The 7,936-nt window shown below is 41.4% G+C and overlaps 1 non-coding gene across 1 annotated transcript; it reads left to right on the forward strand.

Annotated features, from left to right (window-relative positions):
- Positions 1-3,564: 3,564 nt before the first annotated feature.
- Positions 3,565-3,668, forward strand: LOC148555514 (small nucleolar RNA R71). The gene has a single exon (XR_015886365.1). It is a non-coding gene; the product is annotated as a small nucleolar RNA R71 (small nucleolar RNA).
- The last annotated feature ends 4,268 nt before the right edge of the window (positions 3,669-7,936 follow it).

Genomic DNA, 7,936 nt, shown 5'->3' on the forward strand with positions numbered 1-7,936 from the left:
TCTCTCCCTTCCTCTTCCGAAACACATCTTCTAAGAATTCCATCTGAACATTTCTTGAAGAGATATGGCTCGTCCCAGACAAAGTATTTTGCATCATTCATGAGCTTCCTCTTTTGATGTTTATTGATCCCTGGGGGTAATGCCCCAGTTGCCTTGAAATTTGCAATATCTCCGAACCATGGTGCTTTGTGAACTGTCATCAATTGCTCATCAGGGAAGAGCTCGTTCACATTTGTATCATTCTCTCCACCTTGATCATGAGGGATTCTGGATAGGTGATCTGCCACCTTGTTCTCCACTCCTTTCTTGTCTCTGATTTCAATATTGAATTCCTGCAACAGTAAGATCCACCTTATTAGTCTTGGCTTTGATTATTGTTTGGCAAACAAATATTTAAGTGCTGTGTGGTCTGTAAAAACAATCACTTTAGCACCAATGAGGTATGATCTAAATTTGTCAAATGCAAAAACTATTGCTAGCAACTCCTTTTCAGTAGTGGTATAATTTCTTTGAGTTTCATTAAGGACTTTGCTAGCATAGTATATCACATGAACTAGGTTATCTTTCCTTTGTCCTAACACTGCCCCAACTGCAAAATCAGATGCATCGCACATCAATTCAAATGGTAGGTTCCAATCAGGTGGGGAAATGATAGGAGCAGAGGATAACCTCATTTTCAAATGTGCAAATGCTAGCATGCATGTTTCATCAAAGATGAATGGTGTATCAGATACAAGGAGATTGCTTAAGGGCTTGGCTATCTTGGAAAAATCTTTGATGAACCTTCTATAAAAACCAGCATGCCCTAAAAAACTTCTAATTGCCTTGACATCACTGGGTGGGGGTAGTTTTTCAATAAGTTCTACTTTAGCTCTATCAACCTCAATGCCTTGGTGAGAGACCTTGTGACCAAGGACTATTCCTCCTGTCACCATGAAGTGGCATTTTTCCCAATTCAAGACCAAATTCGTCTCTTGGCATCTTTTCAATACCAAGGCGAGGTGATGTAGGCAACTAGGAAAAGAATCTCCGAATACCGAGAAATCATCCATAAAAACTTCAATGAATTTTTCTATCATATCTGAAAAGATAGAAAGCATGCAGCGTTGGAAAGTTGCAGGGGCATTACATAATCCAAATGGCATGTGCCTATAGGCAAACACTCCATACGGACAGGTAAATGAGGTTTTCTCTTGGTCTCTTGGATCAACCACTATTTGGTTATATCCTGAATAACTGTCGAGAAAACAATAATATGCGTGCCCTGCAAGTCTTTCCAACATCTGATCCATGAATGGAAGGGGAAAATGGTCCTTTTGAGTAGCCTCATTGAGTTTTCTGTAGTCTATGCACATCCGCCATCCTATGACGGTCCTTGTAGGTATGAGCTCGTTCTTCTCATTGGTAACCATAGTGATCCCTCCCTTCTTTGGCAAAACATGTATGGGGCTAACCCAAGGGCTGTCTGAAATTGGGTATATGACCCCTCCTTGCCAAAGCTTCATAACCTCTTTCTGTACCACTTCCTTCATGATTGGGTTCAGCCTTCTTTGGGATTGAATTGATGGCTTGGCATCATCTTCCAACAGTATTTTATGCATGCATATGGCTGAACTGATTCCCTTCAAGTCAACAAGGGTCCATCCAATGGCATCCTTATGCTCCCGCAGCATCTTGAGTAGTTCGTCCTCTTGATCTTGACTGAGGGATGAATTTATGATCATTGGGTAGTTTTCATTTTCTCCTAGATATGCATATTTGAGAGTGGGTGGCAATGCTTTGAGTTCAAGTTTGGGTGCTTCTGATTTTTCGTTCCCTTCCTTTGGTGCATCTGGTATATGTATTTCTGCTGTAGCTACCTCTTCACTTGATTCAGATTCTTCCTCCACCAATCTCTCGTTCTCTTCAGGTTCATCTTCTTCAAAATTCTCCTCCACTTCATCCTCAAGTGCATCTAACCTCATGCATTCCCCTAATTGTTCCGGTGGATAACTCATGGCATTGAACACATTGAATGTCATCTTTTCATTGTGTAATCTCAGGGTGAGGTCACCCTTCTGAACATCAATGACAGCTCCAGCAGTGGCCAAGAATGGCCTTCCCAAGATGATGGAGGTCTTGGCGTCTTCCTGCATGTCCAGCACCACAAAATCTGCTGGGAATATGAAATCTCCTACTTTTACTAGCAAATCCTCTACTATCCCGTGAGGGAATTTGAACGACCGGTCTGCCAGTTGTAGAGCCATTTTTGTTGGTTTAGCCTCCTTAATTTTCATCTTTCTCATCATAGCTACTGACATCAAATTGATGCTGGCCCCTAAGTCACAAAGAGCCTTTTCTACTGTGATTTCTCCTATAATGCAAGGGATCTGAAAACTCCCAGGATCCTTCAGTTTCTGAGGTAGTTTATGCTGAATGATAGCACTGCACTCTTCAGTTAGTATCACAGTCTCATTGTTCTTTCAGCTTCTCTTCTTAGTCATTAGCTCCTTCAAAAAATTGGCATAAAGTGGCATTTGTTCTATGGCTTCAGCAAATGGTATGTTGATTTGTAGCTTCTTGAAGATTTCCAAAAATTTCAAGAACTGGTTGTCATCTTTCTTTTTCTTCAATAACTGGGGGTATGGAGCTCTTGAGATGTTCAGTTGGGGTATCTTTTTTTCTTTCTGCAGACTTTGCGTGGGGGGTTGCATTCCATCTTGCTCTTCTCCCTTTTCATTTGAGCCTTCTTCTTGTGGTTTTTGGGGATGTTCCTTCAGTTCCTTCCCACTCCTAAGTGTGATAGCTTGACACTCCTCTCTTTTGCTTGAATGGGCATTATAGCAAAAATTGTGGTTAGGAAGCTGCTTAAACAGATAGCTGATTTGTGTTTCCAGTTTTGTGATGGCAGCATTTTGATTCTGCATGTTTGACTGCACTTCCTCTCTGAATGCTTTACTGTCTTGAATGTCTCTGCATATTCCTTCAATGAAGGTTTCGATCTTAGAGATCTTGTCATCAATTGATGAGTGGTTCAGAGCAGATGTGCTATTTTGGTTTTGATAAGTATGTGGAGAAGTGTTGTTGTGGGGTTGTTGAGATGTCCTCTGGTCTTGGTTTTGATCTTGCTTACTTCCCCACCCAAAGTTTGGGTGGTTTCTCCATCCAGGGTTGTAAGTCTTGGAGTATGGATCATAGTTTTTCCTTGGTGAATTCCCAATGTAGTTGGCTTGCTCCAGACTCCCCTCTGCTTCTTCATTCACTCCTTCTTGGATTGTTGATGAAGATGAGATTGCTGCTACTTGGTTCCTCTCCATCTTCTTGGTGAGGTCAGCTAGCTGCTGGGTAATGAGCTTGTTTTGGGCCAACAGAGCATCTACATTGTTTAGCTCCATCACTCCTCTTGTGTTCCCTCTTTCGAAAGCATAGAAGTAGTCGTTTTCTGCTACTGTTTCGATAACATCTATGGCTTCCTCAATGGTCTTTTTCTTGTTCAAAGATCCTCCAGATGAATGGTCTACGGCCTTCTTTGACTCATAAGAGAGACCTTCATAAAAAATGTGCAGCTGCACCCATTCGTTGAACATGTCAGGTGGACACCTCCTTGTTAAGTCCTTGAACCTCTCCCATGCTTCATACAGAGTCTCACCATCTTGTTGCCTGAAAGTTTGAACCTCAGCTCTCAGCCTATTAATTCGTTGAGGAGGGTAGAATCTTGCTAAGAATTTGTTCACCATATCCTCCCAAGTTGTCAAGCTCTCCCTTGGGAAGGATTCCAGCCACTTGGCTGCCTTGTCCCTGAGTGAGAAAGGAAATAAGAGCAATCTATAGGCGTCAGGATGAACACCATTAGATTTCACTGTATCACATATTCTCAGGAAGGTGGTCAAATGTTGATTGGGGTCTTCTTGAACACCTCCTCCAAACGAACAGTTGTTCTGAACAAGGGTGATGAGCTGTGGTTTAAGTTTAAAGTTGTTGGCATGGATTGTTGGCTTTTGGATGCTACTTCCACAATTGCCTGGGTTTGGATTGATGTAAGAGCCCAAAACTCTTCTATCCTCTCCAGCATGATTTGCTCCACCTCCTCTGCCATGGTTGTGAGTCTCTTCTTCATGATGATTTTCCATGTTTTCTTCCATATTTGGTTCCTCAAAGTGTTCCTCCTCTTCTTCAGCACCAACTTCACGTTTTTCTTTTGCCTCCCTCCTTAGTCTAAGGAAGGTTCTCTCAGGTTCAGAATCAAAGGAAGTTGAAGCCCCGCTTCTTCTCCCTGTCATACAACCAACAAGTACAAGCAAGGAAAATAGGTGCAGACAGTATTTGTGTCAGAATTACTGTTAGTTGTGGGTGATGCAATATATCAAACAATTAGTGGGTTAGCAAATAGAATTGAAAATAACAAAGAAAAACAAAAGAGTAGAGGAGGAAGGGAAGATGTTTAACTAAAACAAAAAGTAAATCACTCAAACAGGAAATGAAATTCACAAAATAAAAATGCTCAATCTAGTGATCTTTCAATTTAATCATTGTTGATGCACAATCAATCCCCGGCAACGACGCCATAAACTTGATGCGTGGAAAACTTGTCTCTCAACAAATCTCCCTTCGGCAAGTGTACCGAATTTGTCGTCAAGTAAAAACTCACAATAGAGTGAGGTCAAATCCCACAGGGATTGATTGATCAAGCAACTTTAATTAGAAGAATGTTCTAGTTGAGCGAATCCAGAATTTGGGTTGAGAGTTGCAGAAAATAAAAATGGCAGGAACGTAAATAACAGAAAAGTAAATGCTAGAATTAAAGGACTGGAAGTAAATGACTAAAAATAAATTACAGAATTGTAAATGGGAATGAGGGATTTGCTCATAAAAGTAAATGGCAGAAATTAAAGATAATGGGTAAGATCAGAGATGGGGAGTTCATTGGGCTTAAGAGATGTTGCAATTCTCCAGATCAAGTTCATTTTCATCTCTTCCTCAATCAATGCACTCATTGATCTCCTTGGCAATCTTAAGTGATTGAATTACAATTTCTTGCAATTCAATCTCTCAAATCTTGATCAATAGCCAATTCCTTGGTCAATTGCTCATGAGAAGAGATGAAGTATGGTCACTGATTATACCACATGCATTTCCCAAATCAAGTATTTAGAGGGTTATAGTCACATACCCATCCAAACCCAATTTGGTCCAGCATGAGAAAGCATTTCTAGCTTGATCTCTTCATTCCTCTTTCAAGGTTCAAAAGAGATCCAAGTTTGAATAGCTTCTCTTCCAAGATAACTACTCAATTGGATGAAGATCGAAAGCTTTCAAGTAAAATCAAGAGGAAAGATAGAAGAAGAATAATGAAAATTAGTATTGATCCATCAAATTACAACAGAGCTCCCTAACCCAATGAAAGGGGTTTAGTTGTTCATAGCTCTTGAAAATGAAAACAAAGATGGAGAATACATCATAAAACTAGAAATTGCAAAGAAAGTAAAATACAGAGAATAGTTCTCTTTTTCTCAGCCTCCAGAACTCTTTCTCAATTCAAAGCTACTCCTATATATACTACTCTTCTCAGCTTCTAGTGTGATTCTTCAAGTCTTGGGCCTTTGGATCTTGAGTTTGAAGCAGTTCCTTTCTTTATTTGGGCTTGGCTTTACTTGCAGAGAGAAAGTGTGAAGTGGGCGGAGACATTTGTTCAGGACGTCAGGGGTGTTAATATTTAGTGAGAATATAAGTTCGAGGACGTTAGTGACACTTAACATTGTCACTAAGGTTCCAATGCACCCCTTTGCATCACGTTAAAACCCACGTTAACTAGGTTAACGTGGCTTTTAACGTTGCCTTGTTAACCTTCGAGAACGTTAGTGACACTCAACATTGTCACTAACGTTCCAGTGTGCCCCTTCTTGCTTCACGTTAAAGCCCACGTTAACTAGGTTAACGTGGCTTCTAACGTAGCCCTTGCCATCCTTCGAGAACGTTAGTGACATTCAACATTGTCACTAACGTTCCAATGTGCCCCTAGGTCTCACGTTAGAGTCCACGTTAACTAGGTTAACGTGGCTTCTAACGTGGCCATCTTTAGCCATCCCAACGTTAGTGACAATGTTGAGTGTCACTAACGTTGGCTCATTCTTCATTCCTCATCGTTAGCTTCCACGTTAACCAAGTTAACGTGGAAGTTAACGTGACTCTTGGGGGTTGTGTGGTTGCTTCAACGTTAGTGACAATGTTGAGTGTCACTAACGTTGTCGACAACTCTTCATCCCTTACGTTAGTTCCCATGTTAACCAAGTTAACGTGGGAGTTAACGTGGTACTTTGCACCATAGGCCAACGTTAGTGACAATGTTGAGTGTCACTAACGTTGGCTTCTCTTCCCCCCTTAACGTTAGAGGCAACGTTAACTAGGTTAACGTGCCCTCTAACGTGGCCACTTATGAGTAATTGCCAACGTTAGTGACAATGTTAAGTGTCACTAACGTTGGCTCAACTTCTCTTCTCCACGTTAGAGTTCACGTTAACTTAGTTAACGTGACTCTCTAACGTGGGCATTGATGGCTTTTTGAGAGTGTTATTAGCAATCACTTTTCTCATTAATCTTGCAAGTTACCTCCCTTTTTCTTGCTTCCATTTGGTCCTGAAATCAAGCAATAAAGTGTATCAAAGCTCTAGTCCAAGTCATGAGTAATGCAACATAATAATTGTCACTAAACTTATGCAAAATCCTCATGAAATTATGTAAAATGCACAATGTATGCTTGAATCAAGGCATAAGTGAATATCTACCCAAAACTAGCTTATTTCCTAAAGAAATGCATGAAACTAACCTAAAAACAGTAAAGAAAAGGTCAGTGAAACTGGCCAAGATGCCCTGGCATCAGTAGGGGCGTACATCTCCTTGCATCATGGGCAAGTTTAATGCCATCCTTACATTTTTCGGACTGAAATCTAAGTATTTCCCCCAAACCATTGTAAGCCAATTCTTTGGGTCCGGGTTCACACTTTGATCATGGTTCTTGGTGATCCATGCATTGGCATAGAACTCTTGAACCATTAAGATTTCGACTTGTTGAATGGGGTTGGTGAGAACTTCCCAACCTCTTCTTCGAATCTCATGTCGGATCTTCGGGTATTCACCCTTTTTGAGCTTGAAAGGGACCTCAGGGATCACCTTCTTCTTGGCCACAACTTCATAGAAGTGGTCTTGATGTACCCTTGAGATGAATCTCTCCATCTCCCATGACTTGGAGGTGGAAGCTTTTGCCTTCCCTTTCCTCTTTCTAGAGGTGTCTCCGACCTTAGGTGCCATAAATGGTTATGGAAAAACAAAAAGTAACACTTTTACCACACCAAACTTAGAAGGTTTGCTCGTCCTTGAGCAAAAGAAGAAGGAAGAGAGTAGAGGAAGAAGAAATAGAGGAGATAGAGGGGGGTTATTGTTTCGGCCAAGGGGGAAAAGTAGTGTTTAAGATGTGTGAAAATAAAGGGGTGAAGATGGGTTTATATAGGAGTGGGGAGAGGGTAAGGTTCGGCCATGTATAGGTGGGTTTGGGAGGAAAAGTGGTTTGAATTTGAATGGTGAGGTAGGTGGGGTTTATGATGGATGGATGTGGATTGGTGAAGGGTTTATGGAGAAGAGGGTAGGATTTGATAGGTGAGGGGTTTTTGGGGAAGAGGTATTGAGGTGATTGGTGAAGGGTATTTGGGGAAGGGTATTATGAAAAGGTGTGAAGAAGAGAGGGAGTGAGTTGAGGTTGGTGGGGATCCTGTGGGGTCCACAGATCTTTTGGTGTCAAGGATTTCTCATCCCTGCACCAATTAGGCTTGCAAAACGCCCTTTGCTGCCAATCCTAGCGTTAAACGCCAGGTTGCTGCCCATTTCTGGCGTTTAATGCCAGCTTCTTACCCTTTTCTGGCGTTAAACGCCAGTCTGGTGCCCATTTCTGGCGTTAAACGCCCAG

This window comes from Arachis ipaensis, chromosome B6 (genome assembly GCF_059453495.1).
Source record: "Arachis ipaensis isolate K30076 ecotype BB chromosome B6, ASM5945349v1, whole genome shotgun sequence".
Lineage (NCBI taxonomy): Eukaryota > Viridiplantae > Streptophyta > Magnoliopsida > Fabales > Fabaceae > Arachis > Arachis ipaensis.